This window comes from Lactuca sativa, chromosome 8, assembly GCF_002870075.4.
Source record: "Lactuca sativa cultivar Salinas chromosome 8, Lsat_Salinas_v11, whole genome shotgun sequence".
Classification (NCBI taxonomy): domain Eukaryota; kingdom Viridiplantae; phylum Streptophyta; class Magnoliopsida; order Asterales; family Asteraceae; genus Lactuca; species Lactuca sativa.
This window is the reverse complement of record NC_056630.2, coordinates 215,791,224-215,808,539: the sequence shown is the minus strand read 5'-3', so window position 1 is coordinate 215,808,539 and position 17,316 is coordinate 215,791,224.

The window sequence follows — 17,316 nt, the reverse complement described above, 5'->3', positions numbered from 1 at the left end:
AAGGTCCCATGTTTGTATATTCGAGAATATATGTATCTCAGGAAGCAGTTCGATCGACTGCATGGCGTAGACTCGCCGAGTCGGATGATCAGACTCGGCGAGTAGCTTGAAGATTTACTGGGACTCGCCGAGTTTGTTCTTCAGGCTCGGCGAGTAGAGTCGGGGTGGCCCCGCGATTCTTCCACGAGGACCTCGTCGAGTCAAGAGGGATACTCGACGAGTAGAAAGGGATCATGCAGGAATTGGTGAGGACGACTAGACTCGCCGAGTCGCCAGGGTACTCGCCGAGTCCAGTCGAGATGGCCGTTGACCAGAGTTGACCTGTGTGTAACGTTTTAGGGTCAGTTAACGTGGAAGATAGAAGTATTAAAAAGAGATATATGATGAGACAGGGAGCTTGTAGCTCGGAGGATCAAGTGCAAGAGATTTCAGGAGTTGCTATCTTCCAGTGTCCGCGAGGTGAGTCTTCTCACTATACTGTACCCGGAAGGGTTGACTGTGTGACCGGAAGGTCGGATATGATATGTGATATGTATGCTATATGTGGTAAGTTATTGTTATATGTGCTATGTATGTTATGGGCCGGAAGGCGATTATATTATGGGCCGGAAGGCAATATGTTATGGGCCGGAAGGCGATATGTTGTGTGATGGACCGGAAGGTCGGCGTGGGTAAGGCCGGAAGGTTTACCCAGCAGGGAGGGAAGTCCCCTGAGACACATGGACCGGAAGGTCGGGCCTGGAAAGGCGTATGTGCGTAAGTGTATATTGGGGAACTCACTAAGCTTCGTGCTTACAGTATTTATGTTATGTTGTTTCAGGTTCTTTCAGTAACGCGGAATGGCATCGGCTCGATTGTACACACCGAGGAAAGAGTTGTATTTTGGAGGATCCTGATTGTCTATTCAAATGGAAATGGAACTATGTTTTGTAATTCGAATATGAATAAGATTTTAAACAAGTGTTTTAATATTAAATTGATTATTTAAATGAAAAATTTTGCTTTGAAAATCATGGTGTTACAATTGGTATCAGAGCCTTGGTTTGAGGGATTCGGACGCGCCTACGGGTGAGTCTGGACTCAAACTGAGGAATTAAGAAAAGGTTTTCAAATAAATAGTTTTCTAAAAGTGAATGAGAGTTCAAAGAGAAAGCAAGAAAGAGCAGTGTGTACAATCAGCCAGAGCCAAACGGTGATTTCCCAAAATACCCTTACTTTGTATTATGAAATATCTATTATGCACTTTATGAGACATTATTGCATGCTAGAGACAGGCTAGGTATTTCACATCTTAGGACTAGAGTGGCCTGATTTGTGATGCCTTAGTCTAGGGTTTGCTGTTATATGTGCGTTATGCTTTTGTGTGTATGTGATGAGTGAGAGTATCTAGTTAGAACGCACAAGGGGTAAAGCTACGGGGTGCAGAGGTACTTCCGAGGATGAGCCGAGAAGGTGGAGCTACCACAGATGGGGAGTCCTATGTATGCTTCAATGCTCGAATGCTGCTTGCTTTGTGCTTTGTGGAGTTGTCGATGATGGGAGTCAGCTACTAAGTGAGTATGACGATACTCAGGAGGTAGAGGGCTGGCATCATTAGGAACTCTTCAGCAACTGATAGCAAAGAAGTGGGAGGACAGCGGAAGGGACTAGGGAGTAAACCTAGCCAGATGAGTGCGCGGGTAGAGTAGAAGATTTCGCTGGAAAGCGAGCACGCGCGATGAGATGGGTGAAAGAGCAGGTTTCTCAGCTACTTAGGAACTCTGGGATGGTCCGTGTGGAAAGTATGGGTAGATGTGGCAGGTAGTATGGGCCCGTACTACTGAAAGCAGAGGACCCATACTGGATACAGGGGGCATTCTGAAGGTCCTAAGGAACAGATTGAGGGGTGATGTTATGGTTCGGATACCATACATCGGAGCGGATACAGAGTGATGTTATGGTCCGGGCACCATACATCGGAACAGATTGAGATAGATGTGTGGTCCGAGTGCTATACATTGGAGCAGATTGAGGAGTGGTGCTATGGTTCAGGTACCATACACCGAAGCATGTTGAGGAGGGATGTCATGGGATGAGTACCATGGTTCGTAGTGGATGATGCTTGTGGCTATTTTGTTATCCGGTTATGACCGATGAGGTAGAGATTGGACGCTATGGGTTTCAGGCCTGTAGACCATGATTGAGTACGGAGAGGCGTCCCTCGAGGGGAAAGGCAAGTGCCTATCAGAGTATTTTGGTAAAAGTCAAAGACAGGGGAGAATTTCAGTTGAGTCGAGCAATCAGACGACAGAGGAGAGGTCACCTTTTGGGTGGGTAGTGTCATTTATGCTCGTGTGCAAGACGCGAGAGGTCTGGTGTTTCAGTTTTGGATTTGGGAGTACACCTTGCAGGTAGTTATCGATAATGACTTCCCTCAGAGCATCAGGTAGCGGGTGTACCGCGAGACAGAGATTTACCGTGAACAGACAGTCAGTTGGGGCTGAGGTAGTCGAGAACCACACCACACCTAATTGAGAATAACAGGTTGGGTTATAGTGGTAGCAGTGAAGAGTTCAGACGAGTTTTGCAGTGCGGAGAGTTGTCGTCTATGTTGAGAGTAAGTCCCTGTTCTTGGGACAAATCCGGCGTTGGATACGGGGTGATGAGCTGAGATGAGAGGAACGATGATGCTGCGGTGCAGTCTGCGAGCCAGATATGTTATCGAGCAGTGCAGGTGCTTAGTATTAGATCAGTATGGGATTTGGAACGATTAGAGGCAGCCGTGATGAGAAGTTCTTGGAGAGTTAGCTAGAGGTTCAGAGTATAGGGGATTGATTGACTTCATAAGGGGAGGGACTATCGGGTGTTGCACAGCACTTTTCTGGGGCAGGTACGATTTCGCTGGTAAAAGATAGTCGTGGGTTGATTGTATACTGATTGGTGTTGGTTCGAACCCTAGTGGGGGAGAACCGGGTACAGTATGTAAGAAAGCAAGAATTGTCAAGAGTAGTAATAAGTGGAGTATAGGGATGCAGTAGGAAATCATGAGACCATAGGTGTCGATGATCGAGTAAGAAGGGGTTACATCGGAGCTTGCGGGTCCGGTGGTGCATGCCGCAAGTGCGGAAAGGAGAGGCACTGTGCACGGGATTGTTGATAGTCAGTGCCAATTCGGGATTTGAGGAGGACAGGATGGAGCGGAGCCCCAGAGGGCTCAGGGTCGCGTTTATCTGCGTGCGACCGAGGGAGACGGAGCAATGCCGGAGGCAGCTGCGGGTATGATGCTTTCATGATGTCTTAATTGTCTTGCATGGATTTGGCGTATGGTTTGTGCTGGTATCTTGTATGGATTTCGATGCGGTATTCGTTGTTTCGCGGGTCTGGCATGGTTATGGTTTGGTACTTCAGGTTTTCGCTTTGGCATTCGTTGTTCCCTGATGGTTGGGTATGGTTATAATTGGTGTTTTAGTGTCAGTAGTCTTGTGCGGTTTTCGATGTGGTGTTCATCCTTTGGGCAGATTGTGAGTTTGGTTATGGGTTATTGTCGAGGATTCCTTTGGTTATCGTTCGTGGGGGTTGTTAGGGGAGATGCGGCACTGGGTTGATTGTCGGGTAGCATCTACAGTCGTGGAGTGGATGATTGAAGGACTAGATTCTTGTGAGTGGGTTGATCAGGGAGGAGGTGTGTTTTGCTGAGGGTTGCTTGTGCTTGTGGGAAGCAGTCAGTGTGTAATTGTTCTCTTTATACAGGATTGTTCTGTAAGGTCGTTAATGACGATCGGTGGCAGTTAGTCAGTGCTTTAGTGGGGGGGAGAATTAGAAAATTCTCCGGGAGATCGATGAGTATGTGAGGGTGCCTAGCTGTTGGGATTCAGCAGTGTTTGTCAGCGCAGAGTATGGGCCGACGAGAGCGAGTGTCGGGTATGCGGGGCGGGATACAGACCTAGGGCATTCGATTGTGGAGGCCTGAGAGAAGGCCGGGATCAAGCTTGAGTAAGTAATCGGGGTTATGCGATCAGAGCATTGGTATGTCGAGGTACGTGATGGGTTGTACTGCGTTAATCCCACGGGATTTATGTTGTGCATGTTTCTAGAGTTGGAACCGGAAGGTTCCCAGAGTTCGAACCTGAGGGTTCGCAGAGTTGGGTGTACGGACCCACAGAGATATAGCCTCGAGTGGCTGGTATGTGTTATGAGAGTCGGTCCAGTCATGCTGGAGGCTCTGTTGGTATTGCTGGATCAGTTTGGGATTACGGATGGTGTATGTGCAATGTGATTACATTGGAAGGTCGGGCCCCGGGATTGGTGATCTTGTTTAGCTGAGGCAGTGATCTTGATGAGTGGAGAGAGTGCATGAGATTGAGAGCCCCTGCAATGAGAACCAGAGTATGTGGATAGCGGTTACGCAAAAAGGGTGGTGTCGCTTGGGGCGAGCACCGTGGCACCGGTTGGGGTGGCATTATGGCCAAGAGGGTTCCTTGGAAAAAGGAAAAGAGGAAGGTGTGTAACTCCGAAGGGGTGCAAGTTCACGAAAGTGAAAGCTGCAGAGCAGAGTTATGGTTAGAGTATTTCAAGTATGGTTTCGAGCATCGTGTTTGCGGCAGTGAAGTAGGAACCCATCCGGGTTGGGATGACTGACGAGACTCAGAAAGGATGCAAGGGAATAGAGAATCTTGAATTCTCAGTGTGATTCTGATCAGGGTGTAGGACGGATATTAGTGGTTCGTCTTGGGAGATGTTCGAGGATATCATCAGTGAATCAGGTTTTTCAACCTGTGAGTGTTGGGACTAGTTCAGTATGTGTATGTGATGGCAAGAGGGAACTTGTGAGAGTTGATCTGAGAGGGAGAACGGATCTCTCAGTCGGTCCGGAATGGGCAAAGTGGGCTTGGATCGGGGATCCGGTGGTTCAGGGTTTCCTAACCCTTATGGGTTGAGTGATCGTTGAGATTTGGAGCAGAGTGCATCTTGGGTAATTTCCGATTACAGAGAGTGATGAGCAGTTCAGAGTTCGTGCTTTAGTTGCCAGAGCAGACTCAGCAGGTTAAAGGGAGTTAGTGATCGTCTAGAGTTAACAGGAAAGTTATGCAGGCAGACGCCGTTGCGAGCATGTGATTCAGGTCGGCGGCTTCGTATTTCTGACGGGGTGTTTCGATTTAGGAAGAGGGGTAAATGGGGGGCCCCGGTATGTTGGGTCTTTTCGTGAAGGTGCGAAGGTAGGAAGGGTGGCCTGTCGTTTGGAGCTGTCAACGGAATTGGGACGGATCCATGACACTGGTATGTGTCACAATTGAAGAGGTGTATAGCGGATGAGTCAGCAGTGGTTCTACTAGAGAACGATTAGGTGGATGCGAGCCTGTGTTACGTCGAGAGGCCAGTGGCCGTCGGAGATCGGAATATCAAGGTTCTGAGGAACAAGGAGGTACCTCTGGTATTGGTTCAGTAGTGGCCTCGGAAGAGATCGGTAGTGTCTAGGGAAGCCGAAACGTGAGATGCGGGAGCAGCAGCCAGAGCTATTTTCAGAGTGAGACTTCGAGGGCGAAGTCTAATTCTAGTGGGGGAGAATTGTAACAGCCCAAAATCTCAAGTATTGTTAAATTGCATTTTGGGGGTGTTTTAAAGGGGAGACTCGACGAGTTGGAGCCAGACTCGCCGAGTAGGGTCGCAGGTTTGGTCGCGGGTTCACGACTGGACTCGACGAGTCCAGATATGGACTCGGCGAGTCGACGCTGTTCAGCGGAAACCCTAGCCGTTCAGTATTGGGTCGTATATAAGGGTTATTATGCCGTCATTTCACGACTTTTGATCGATTGGGGAGAACCCTAGGCGACTGGGGCGGCTAGAGCAAGCTTGAAGGCCATTGGTGACCTTGAAGGAATTGTTGTGCAAGGAGGAGAAGGGTTTTAGCTAAAGGAACTGCAGGGAGTTCGAGTTCTGAAGTTTGGGGACATGGAAGGTACATCATTCAGGTAATAATTCGGATTACATTCTCCTGTGATTGATGTGTATATAGATTTAGGGTTTATGGAACCCATTTGGAGTCTAGATGGATTGTTGTGTTGTTATTCAACGTTTATAACCCTGTATTAGGACCCTTAGAGGTCCAGAAGGTCCCATGTTTGTATATTCGAGAATATATGTATCTCAGGAAGCAGTTCGATCGACTGCATGGCGTAGACTCGCCGAGTCGGATGATCAGACTCGGCGAGTAGCTTGAAGATTTACTGGGACTCGCCGAGTTTGTTCTTCAGGCTCGGCGAGTAGAGTCGGGGTGGCCCCGCGATTCTTCCACGAGGACCTCGTCGAGTCAAGAGGGATACTCGACGAGTAGAAAGGGATCATGCAGGAATTGGTGAGGACGACTAGACTCGCCGAGTCGCCAGGGTACTCGCCGAGTCCAGTCGAGATGGCCGTTGACCAGAGTTGACCTGTGTGTAACGTTTTAGGGTCAGTTAACGTGGAAGATAGAAGTATTAAAAAGAGATATATGATGAGACAGGGAGCTTGTAGCTCGGAGGATCAAGTGCAAGAGATTTCAGGAGTTGCTATCTTCCAGTGTCCGCGAGGTGAGTCTTCTCACTATACTGTACCCGGAAGGGTTGACTGTGTGACCGGAAGGTCGGATATGATATGTGATATGTATGCTATATGTGGTAAGTTATTGTTATATGTGCTATGTATGTTATGGGCCGGAAGGCGATTATATTATGGGCCGGAAGGCAATATGTTATGGGCCGGAAGGCGATATGTTGTGTGATGGACCGGAAGGTCGGCGTGGGTAAGGCCGGAAGGTTTACCCAGCAGGGACGGAAGTCCCCTAAGACACATGGACCGGAAGGTCGGGCCTGGAAAGGCGTATGTGCGTAAGTGTATATTGGGGAACTCACTAAGCTTCGTGCTTACAGTATTTATGTTATGTTGTTTCAGGTTCTTTCAGTAACGCGGAATGGCATCGGCTCGATTGTACACACCGAGGAAAGAGTTGTATTTTGGAGGATCCTGGTTGTCTATTCAAATGGAAATGGAACTATGTTTTGTAATTCGAATATGAATAAGATTTTAAACAAGTGTTTTAATATTAAATTGATTATTTAAATGAAAAATTTTGCTTTGAAAATCATGGTGTTACAGTAGCTCAGGTGTCATAATGGCCACCATAATGCACGACACTTTGGTCGCTTCCTTGCATTTGGCCTTATAATGAACCATTTCTTCGGGAGTAAGATTGGCTTCATATATCTCGATGAGTTCCTTGTCGAGAATATGTTCCTGATCCTCGTAACGTAAGGCCATTATGATGTTTCTGATCCAATCATTGAAATTGGATCCATCAAATATGACCCTCCTACAAATGTTTAGGAGCGAGAGTGGGTTCGAGGAGTTATTGTTGTTGGAGGTTGAGCCAAGAGCGTTGTTTGGGCCAGAAATTTGAAAAAGAAGAAAGATAAGTTTTTGATTAGATAGGAAATCCTTAATATAACACCCAAATGAAATATAAGGCTAAGACCTAACACAATAATTCACAATTCAGAAAAGGGATGCCGTAATCCAATTGTAAATTATTTGAAGGTAGGTAAATGACGATTTACCAATTTCACCACGAAAAATGAAATTATAATAAAATAGGCTTTATTAAATGAAATTCCTAGATCTTTTGAGATTCATTGAACTATTCAATGACATGTTTAATCTCGATTATGCCCTTCAAGTTTCTGACTGGGATACCGAGGATCAAAAACAAGGTGTGAATAACCATGCAAATTAGCTTGGTACTTTCGTTGTCATTTACCACCTAGTCAATGTGTCGGTTAACCATACACGCTCCATTGATCAATGATAATTTACGAGCTACTATTTCCACGCTTTGCTAGTCCAAGTTAGTGTGTCGGTTAACCACACATGCTCCACTAACGACTTGACAAAGTGCATTTTGCAATTTAATGGATTAGCATCAAATTCACATTTTCCTAAAGTAACTAAGATTTGAGAATTTATAAAAACATTTATTTACCTTATATTTATCATTATACTTATTAATGAGGAATTAATGTCCTATCATATCTGTTCAAATAACGAACCTTCACTAGTCAAGAGTGCGGTGGGTAAGAATGGATACCCAATGGCGGTCATTTTGTAGGCCGCTTCCTTAAACACCCCTTATAGACCAACTTCGTGAATGAGGCCTACTAACGATAAGACTGACTTTTCTTATACATATATAATATTAAACTTATATATATATATATATAGATAGATAGATAGTATAAGAGTGTATTTTAAACATTTCAAAATACTAGGGTTTTTAATCTAATTTAAAATTTTCGAAATTAATACCTCTAATGGCTCGCAAACATACTAAGGCAAGAGGATGAATATGAGAGAGAGAGAGAGAGGAGAGAGGAGTCACTTGCTAAAAAAATAGTCTCTTCTCGGGTTTTTTGGAGGTGCACAAATTCAATAGGCCAAGGGCTCTATTTATACTTGAGGCTAGCTAGGGTTTTGAGGTAGAAACCCTAATCCTTTAACTTAGGGCCCAAGCAAGTCCATGGACTCCTTTACCTTAGGGCTTGGACAAAAATATCTAGAACCTTCTTGGGATTTTCGGCCCTCTTTAATAATGGTGATCCAATGGCCCAAAACCACAAGTATTAAATAATTGCAAAACAACCCCTACACTTTTAATCAGTTCCTTTAATCCCAAAATTAATTCCAAATTAATTTCTGATTAAATACTAATTAATAATATGATTTCTACTTAATATATTATTCTTATAATATATTAATAAATCATTTTTATGCGCCAATTTTATTATTCCAAATAATAAACTTAGCATCTCTCTCATTTAGTCATCATGTCTAGTTGTCAGTGTGAAGGCAACCCAAAAGGACCATGCTACTATCAAATCAAGTACATAAAAATTATAGTTATGGGATTAGACACCTAATCCAACACTACTAAGCAATGGTCTTACACAAGTGAACACTAAATTGATTATTAATATTTTTGGGAGATGCTAATATTAATTATCTATGATCTAGAAAAATAACCAAAACACAAATTATGATCTTATTATGTTCTCTAGCATAATTAAAACAATTATATTTATTACCTATACTAGGATTTGGCCAATAACTGGCTTTAGCAATTTAAGATTTATAAACAACTACGTAAAGAAGTTAATGCAATCAAAGTGATCAATCAACCACACAAAACTTGGAAATTTAAGCAACAAAGATTGAAACTCTTAGCATACTAGGAATCGATTTATCTAACATGATCTAAACCAACTTTAATAAATCCATGAAAAGAGAAACTAACACATAGTATTAGGGTTCATCATTACTAAATGAAAGTCTAAGGATTTAGCTCATGATTACAGAAGAAAAACACACAATCATATAAAAACTAAGCTAGACATGATTAATTCTAGAAAAACAGAATGAATGATGTGAAATCTTGCTCCAATATCTTATTCTCTTGCTCACTAATCTTCTTCTGCCTTGCAAGGGTTATTAGAAGGTTATTTTTCGCTTTTTAATCATAGCTCTCTGCTCCAGGTCCTCTGATTTCGATATATATATATATATATATATATATATATATATATATATATATATATATATATATATATATATATATATATATATATATATATATATATATATTCCAAAATTTGGTCTCCACGACGTGGTAAATAGGTACCACGTGGTGTGAGTCATACTAATACCATATGCACTAAGTAATATGTGCTTTGTTGTAGAAGATTCTGGTCTTGGCACGTGGTCATGTCGTGACAAGTATTTTGTCACATCGTGAGAATGGTTTTTGTTGAGTTTCAAGAAGATTCTTCTTGCCACACCGTGAGAATCATACGTTGTGGGAACTTCCTTTTTCATGATTTTCTCTTCCTTTTTCTCTCAATTTCAGCTTTATTCCTCCAAGTATCCAACTTTCATCAATTTTAACTCCTTTTTCTCGAGAGTGTCCCTTTTTTACTAAAAAAAATAGAATTTAAACATTATAAGTACCAAATATCTTTGAATTTCACCAAAATATAGCTCAAATGTATTTTAATAAAGCATAAATAAGTGTAAATATTACAATATCAAATTACCACACACTTGCCTTATAACGCCCCGATTCTCAGGTATCGTTTTTGTCACACCCCGAAAACCAAAGGCGGAAACATTTCTGGGGTTGACTCCACGCTGAGTATCAAATCCAATGTACATAGTAAGTAAAGTGAAACAAACATTACATTACATATCAAAAGTTTTACAATTTGTTCCAAAAGACACAGTTTATACAGTTGTGATACATATTATAGATATAAACAAAACGAACGAGTCTTGCACGCACACGATCCTGAACCAAGTAAGTCTTCGGGTACCTGTACTATCGTTGACCTGAGAACACAAGCAGTTTGAAAATCAGCATAACGCTGGTGAGTTCATAAGTAGTTTTGTTTTGTGAAAATGTTTATGTTTCCTTTCTATTTCTGAAAATGTAACACACGCCAAGAAAATCCCATATTTTCTTAAAATTTGGTTGTTGTATCACAAAACTAAAGTATAGTTAGATTATCCATTTTATTGTTCTATTCCTTTTATGTACCAGTGTATTCCCAGGAAGGTCCCATACTTTCCTGAATTGTTAGTTATTGTAAAAATTGTAATGTTATTCAGTTGGTTACACTTTTCTGGTTATGTGTATGTTACCCAGGAATGCCCCATGCTTTCCTGTATGTTGGTTTTCAATGTGAAAGATGTATTCTGTTAGACCTGGTTATGTACAAGATTTCCCAGGAAGGTCCCATACCTTCCTGAATGTTGGTTATCATTTGTAAAAGATGTAAACTGAATCCTGGTTATCTGTAAAATGTAGTATGTGGTTCATTATTACTATAAGTAAATCTCTGTTATCCTAGTTGCGAGTTCCATAACCATACTAAAGACTGAACCTGTGGCAATAAGTAGTCCACAGCCTTGTGGCAATAAGTAGTCCACAATCCTTATGACTTTCGTCACCCTTGAACCATTTTGATTCGGCTGTAGGTAGCAGCCAGGTGTTGGGTAGTCAGCCCCGTATAGATCTATACACTCAAGTCACGCTCTCTAAATTCCAGAGATTCTAGTTACGGGTGTAGTCCTCCACTTGCGTATCTTTGTGGAGTGTTTGCCGAGGACGTGTCTCCAATCATACGGAATAACAAATTTACTAGTAATAATAGGATAATCCTCCATTCACGTATCTCTGTGGAATGTTACCGAGGACAAGACAATGTACAAAATATATTATTCATGTGTTATAAGTCATGCTTTTAACTGATAAAATGTGGAAACCATTTGTGAAATATATAAAACATAACAGTTTATAAAACTCATTTCACAAATAAATGTTTAAGTAATCTGTGTATTCAACTCGTTATCAGTTGTGTAATCAATATTAAAAGCATATGAAATGTGAAGTACACACATGAAAATAAGTTTTGAGTACAAGAAAACCCTTGTACTTTGCTTGTGTTCCCCCCTGAAAACAGTGAAAAACAGTGAAAAAGGGTAGGGGTATGAACTCACCGGACTTGGGAATGTGTCGGTTTTGGATACTAGACGTTGATTCGGGGGTTGTTTACTCACGACGTCCCTATGTAAAATGAAATAATGTCCATATATATACAATTAGGGATACATTCACTAATCATATGGAACATTACACTCCAACGAGGTTAAACACCTCAAAATGAGCGTTTGGAGTGACCCGGGTGACATCATCGGACTTGTAATGGCACTAGGGACTTGGGACTTGGGTTTACTCTCCATAAGTAAACATTTAAATGAGTTTACAACCATAAAACTCACCCACACACGAGTTTACGGCCGTAAACTCATGTTGGTGTGATTTTGATGGTTTAAGGGCTTATATGGACATGGGGATTGCTAGAATGGATTATCTAAAATGCCTTGGAACACTTGGAATGAATTTACATCATTTAAAACATGAGTTTACGGCCACACTCTTAGAGTTTACGGCCGTAAACTCACCCATGGCCAAGAATGGTTAATTTGAACTATATAGGACAATCACATGTGATTCTAACTAATTTTCTAAGCATTGTTATGAATTTAGGTTACCATTTAACAAACTTTTAGGAGTTTACGGCCTAGAGGCATGTTCTATGGCCGTAAACTCTCCTTAGGCTCTTGAAAAATTAGTTTTTGATGTTTAAAACACTCACATGCAATTCTAGAAAATTTTCCAAGCTTTTAGGGTGGTTTAAGACATCATTAGCCACACTTATAGGAGTTTACGGCCTAGGAGGAGTTCTTTGGCCGTAAACTCACTTATGTAGGGTATATGTTGTGTTTAAGGTCTCCAAATCATTTTTAGATGAATCTAGGATTTACCACAAGGCCATTGGTTGAGTTTGAAAGCATTTTGACATGTTTTAAGGCACTAAATCACCATTTAAGAGGAGTTTACGGCCCAAGAGTATGTCTTGGCCGTAAATTCACTTTTATTACCCAAAAATCATGTTTAAAGTGTTCCAAGTCTAGATTAGCAAGCCCTAATGTCATATCTAAGTCCCAACTATGATTTGGAAGGGCTTAAGTTCATGAAAACCTCATTTACATGAGTTTACGGCCCAATCTTATGCCTTGGCCGTAAACTCCTTCAAATGGCTAAAAATCCATGTTTCAAATGATAAAAGTCTTGTCCATGAAGCCATTAAGCCATAACTAAAGTCCAAAATTGCTTAGGAAGGGATTTGGGGCTCAAAAACCCATGCTATATGAGTTTACGGCCCATGAAGGCTCCATGGCCGTAAACTCATGAATATGGTCTTAATCCATGTTTTGAACTCAAATTTGAAGGCTAAGAAGGTTACAATACAAGCTAGGGAAAGTACCTTAGAGATTTGAAGCCTTAGATTTGAGATTTGGACTTTAATTCTAGCTTGAGGAGAGAGGTTGTGAGAGTTTAATGAGAAATTGGCCAAAGGCTTCAAATGAAGTCTTAAAACACTTTATATAGTGTTCGGGAATTGGACATGACGGAATTCTCCCCGATACCGACGTTAAGTGAGGCTTTTGGTCATACCCGACCAAATTGTCGTGACTTGATACGGTCGATTCTATACTTATTCCGATTACTAAAGTGGGGTGTTAAAATGATTTCTAAATGTATTAAGACACCCATTAAGTCATTTTAGATTGATATAACTAATGACTTAATAAAATGGCGAAATCGAAAACGAATTTGAAAATGACGTTTGGTTGATCGAATTGGATTACAAGTTGAGGTACAAGAAGTGATATGAAATTTTGGGTTGTTACAGTTTTAAATAAGATTTCTTGGGTTAAGCCCTACTCGACGAGTTGGTTGCCCTACTCATCGAGTAGCAACAGGGTGGGATCGCGTGTTAAGTGACCTACTCGACGAGTCCATATTGGGACTCGGCGAGTAGGAGCTGGCAGATGAAACCCTAAATCCCGGGGTTTTGCACCTTATTTAAAGGAACCTTAGCCTCCCTTGGGCCTCTTTACAGTTCTAGAGAGTCCTTTATAACCCTAATATGTGTGTGTGCCCATTGTGTGTTTGAAGCTTGAAAAGAGGATCCTTGGAGGGAGAAGGCTTGGAGGAGAAGGAGATTGGAGCAAGTAGAGTGTGGGAATCAACACTTATCTCAGTTATCATTTTCTAGAGGTACCCAAATCGCCATTTTTCCTTGTAGATCTCTTTTATTGGTTGAGTTTAGGGTTTTTGTGAAATATTAAGTTGGTAAGATGAGCTATAGGCTAGATCTAAGGTTGTAACTTCAGATCTGGACCCTCCTTGGATTCTAGAAGCATAAAGTTACAGTTTTGGTCATGATTGAGGTCCCTCTTGAGCATGAAGCTCCATTAAGAACTTAAAATAGGCATTTAGAGCCTTTATAGCCATGCATGCATGTAAAGTTTGCAACTTTATGTGATAAGCATGCCTTAGAAGCTTGGATCTGTGATTTAGAGTTACTGCATGGCTCAAAATAGGTCTGCATGGAAAAAGGATTGAATGGACTCGATGAGTCGCAAGGTTGACTTGGCGAGTCACATGAAGATGGTCGTGAAATCGACGAGTTGGATGAACAACTCGGCGAGTCCGATGAAGATTGCCATAAACTCGATGAGTTGAAGAACAAATCGGCGAGTCAGATGAGTTTTCTCCAGGATATATATGTGTGTGTATCCGTCTAGTTGCAAGGAGTAAACTCGACGGGTGGCCTTAAAGTTTGATCGGGAATCGAAGGAACTTGACGAGCCACCCCGATGACTCGGCGAGTTGGAAAGTTCTTCAAGGAACTCGGAGAGTAGCCGAGGGTACTCAACGAGTTAAGGTCAACATGGACTGTTGACGTTGACTGAGGACTTTGACTTTGACCAGGGGTTGACTGGTGGGTTATGGAGTACCTTATAAGGTTAATGACTTATGAGTATATTGTACTATGATCATAGGTGGTGGAGCCTGTGTCAAGTGATTCGAGAGTTGGAGTTTATCTTCCTAGCCGACATTTTCATGGTGAGTTATCCTCACTATATAGATAGGGTCTACGGCACCAAGGCCGACCCTTTAGTTGTTATTGTTATGGTATGCTACATGTGGTTATGATCTGTTAGATCGGAATCAGGGTAGACAGTATGTTATGCTCTTATGATCCATAAGGATTGGTATGTTAGTGACCTGCTAGGTCGGTACTCTAGTTATGAGAGAATTCTATGATTGATGATCAGTGAGATAGACATGTTTGATGTTTGTATATGCCAGTATATGATAGTTATGCGCACATGGTTATTTGCTTGTGTTTGGGTTGAGGCGGTCCTGCTTTGTGTTGAAGGCCAACATACCCTATGAGCGGTTCGGGGAGACTACAGGCCCACGTGGCGGACCAGTCATGGCGAAGGCTCGGGATAGATTCAGATGGACTGTAGGCCCAGTAGGGCGGTCTAGTCAGGTCGATGGCCAGTATGCATGTTGATTGATTGTTTGTTACTAATATGGCATTTCTCAGTGTGGTATTGGTATTTTGGGGGTAGCTCACTAAGCCCTCGGGCTTACAGTTTCAGTTTATTGTTTCAGGTACTTCAAGAAATCATGGCAAGGCGAAGGCATGACCGTACCGCTCCTCATCCTTATGTTATGATTTTGGGACAATTTGAATTTTTTTTTTGTAAACAATGCTATTTGATTTTTATTTATGATCGAAAAAGTTTAAATTTGGTGTAAAATTTATGGATATTACAAGTTGGTATCAGATCCTTGGTTTGAGTGAATTGGAGGAACACTCGTGTGAATCCAGTCTCAAATCAAGGATATTTTTGGAAAGCCTTGTCTGAGGCAACCTTTAATAGAATACTTCAAGGCCTAGGAATGATGGAAGCTGAATCAGTTCCAAAACTACTTTCGCTTTCGCAGTAATCCTTTCACTTTCGTTTTTATTATAAGCCATGCGAATTGGTGCAAACGCTCGCTCTAATTCGTTTCTGGTTTCTTGGACACGAATTGAGACGAACGCTCATCCTATCTCGCGCCTCAAATTTTTGTAAGGCGAACGCTCGTGGTCTGATTTTTTTTTTGTATAAACATATTTAATTTTTTTATGTCTTCTCTTTCATATCCAAAAAATTTTTATTTCTATTCTTGTTTCTCTTTCAGAAAATTTCAAAATACAAAAATATTTTCTTGTGCTATTAATTTCATTTTTGAGTAGCATTGTAGGTTAGATTTCGAAAACAAATGATGGGGCATATATAATTTCTACATCTTTGTACTATCTAAGTGTCCCTAGAAGCATGTTGTTGCATGTTCTCCAAAGCCTCAACAGAATCTATATGAAGCCTTAATGAATTGAATCTACCAGTCGTTTCTTCCAAACTAGGCTGACTAATTTACATTAGTCATGAGCTAACTTACTCTTCTCACATCGAGTTAAAAGTTATCTGCTTGGTCAAATTCGTTTAGCAGAGGTACATTTGGTTCTTTAGCCACCTTAACGCTTCTCAATTTGTCTTTGTACTCATAAATGTAACCCTTGAGTCTCTTAGCTATACCACTGAGGTTGATGGTTACGAAACATTTTAGTTTATGATCTTAGTTTCGTTCACCACGATCTGAGTGAAACCCATAATTCAACACACTTACATGAATTGACAGTGATCGATAAAAAGTTCTAGATTTTCACCATGGAATTAATGTAACTCCACCTTTGTGGATTGTACCACAAAATCTCTCTTTCTTTTTGCGAGATCTTTGTGAACTGTTCTAATACCAAGAATTTTCTTCCCATAAGATTCAGTTTCATTTTTTTTGAGATATCACACTTTCGTTTAGTCACTAAAATAATTTCAAAGCTACTCGTTCAACTGACTACTCCGGTCACACGATTATTTCATCTAACTTTCGTACTTATGTTAAGTTACGTAATTTGGATTGAAGATGAAGCCACCTTTCTTGCCTAACTTTATAAAATGACTTTCATTGTTTCTTAACAAAAAATGATCAAAATTCAACGGGAAACCAAACAGACACTCCATAGTCTCTCTTGACTTTGAAGGAAGAGATTTGTGCCTGAGATCTACAGTTTCATGTCTTGTTTGACATCACTAAAATCCCACACATAATTTTGATTTATTTCGTTATCTTTGGCACACTCTTGCACGAAGATCTTTATGATTTTCCACAGTCTAGTTCGTGGTTCTCATGTTTCTTTGAATTCGCAGAAATGAATGATGCTCGTTTTAATATGTCACCATGACGAATGCTTCTCTAAAGCGAAAGAAGATTTAAAAGTTATTTAAAAAGCGCGAAAATAATTTGAATCATTGGGGACATTGATGAAGCTACTTTTTTGGGATAATACTTAGTATTTAGGCGTGTGGAATTTGAACTGTTTCCACTCATCACGCCGCCTGGCACCTTTTCATGGGGAATAGTTGTCACATCACGCATGTTTAGGCAAATTTTCAGAGGTGATATCATAACCAACGTTTCAGTTTTCTAGGTTATCATATAAAATGGATTTTAGTTCATCATTTATTCCTCATCTTCTCAAAATATTCTCAAGAACCCTAACAACAATTTCTGCTTACTGTTAATCTTCTTCTCCGCTCAAGAAAAAATGGCTCTTTCTTCGTCAGCTCATGAACAGTCCGCTCAATCATCTCTCCTTACCATAAAAAAACTTGATTATCGACTTGGCTTCAGTTAAGTATGACGCGTTCATGTTATCGATTGTCGAATGCTTAAAGTACTCACCTCTAGTCATTGTTCTAACCAAGGTTAAAGTCAAAAGCTTATTCTTC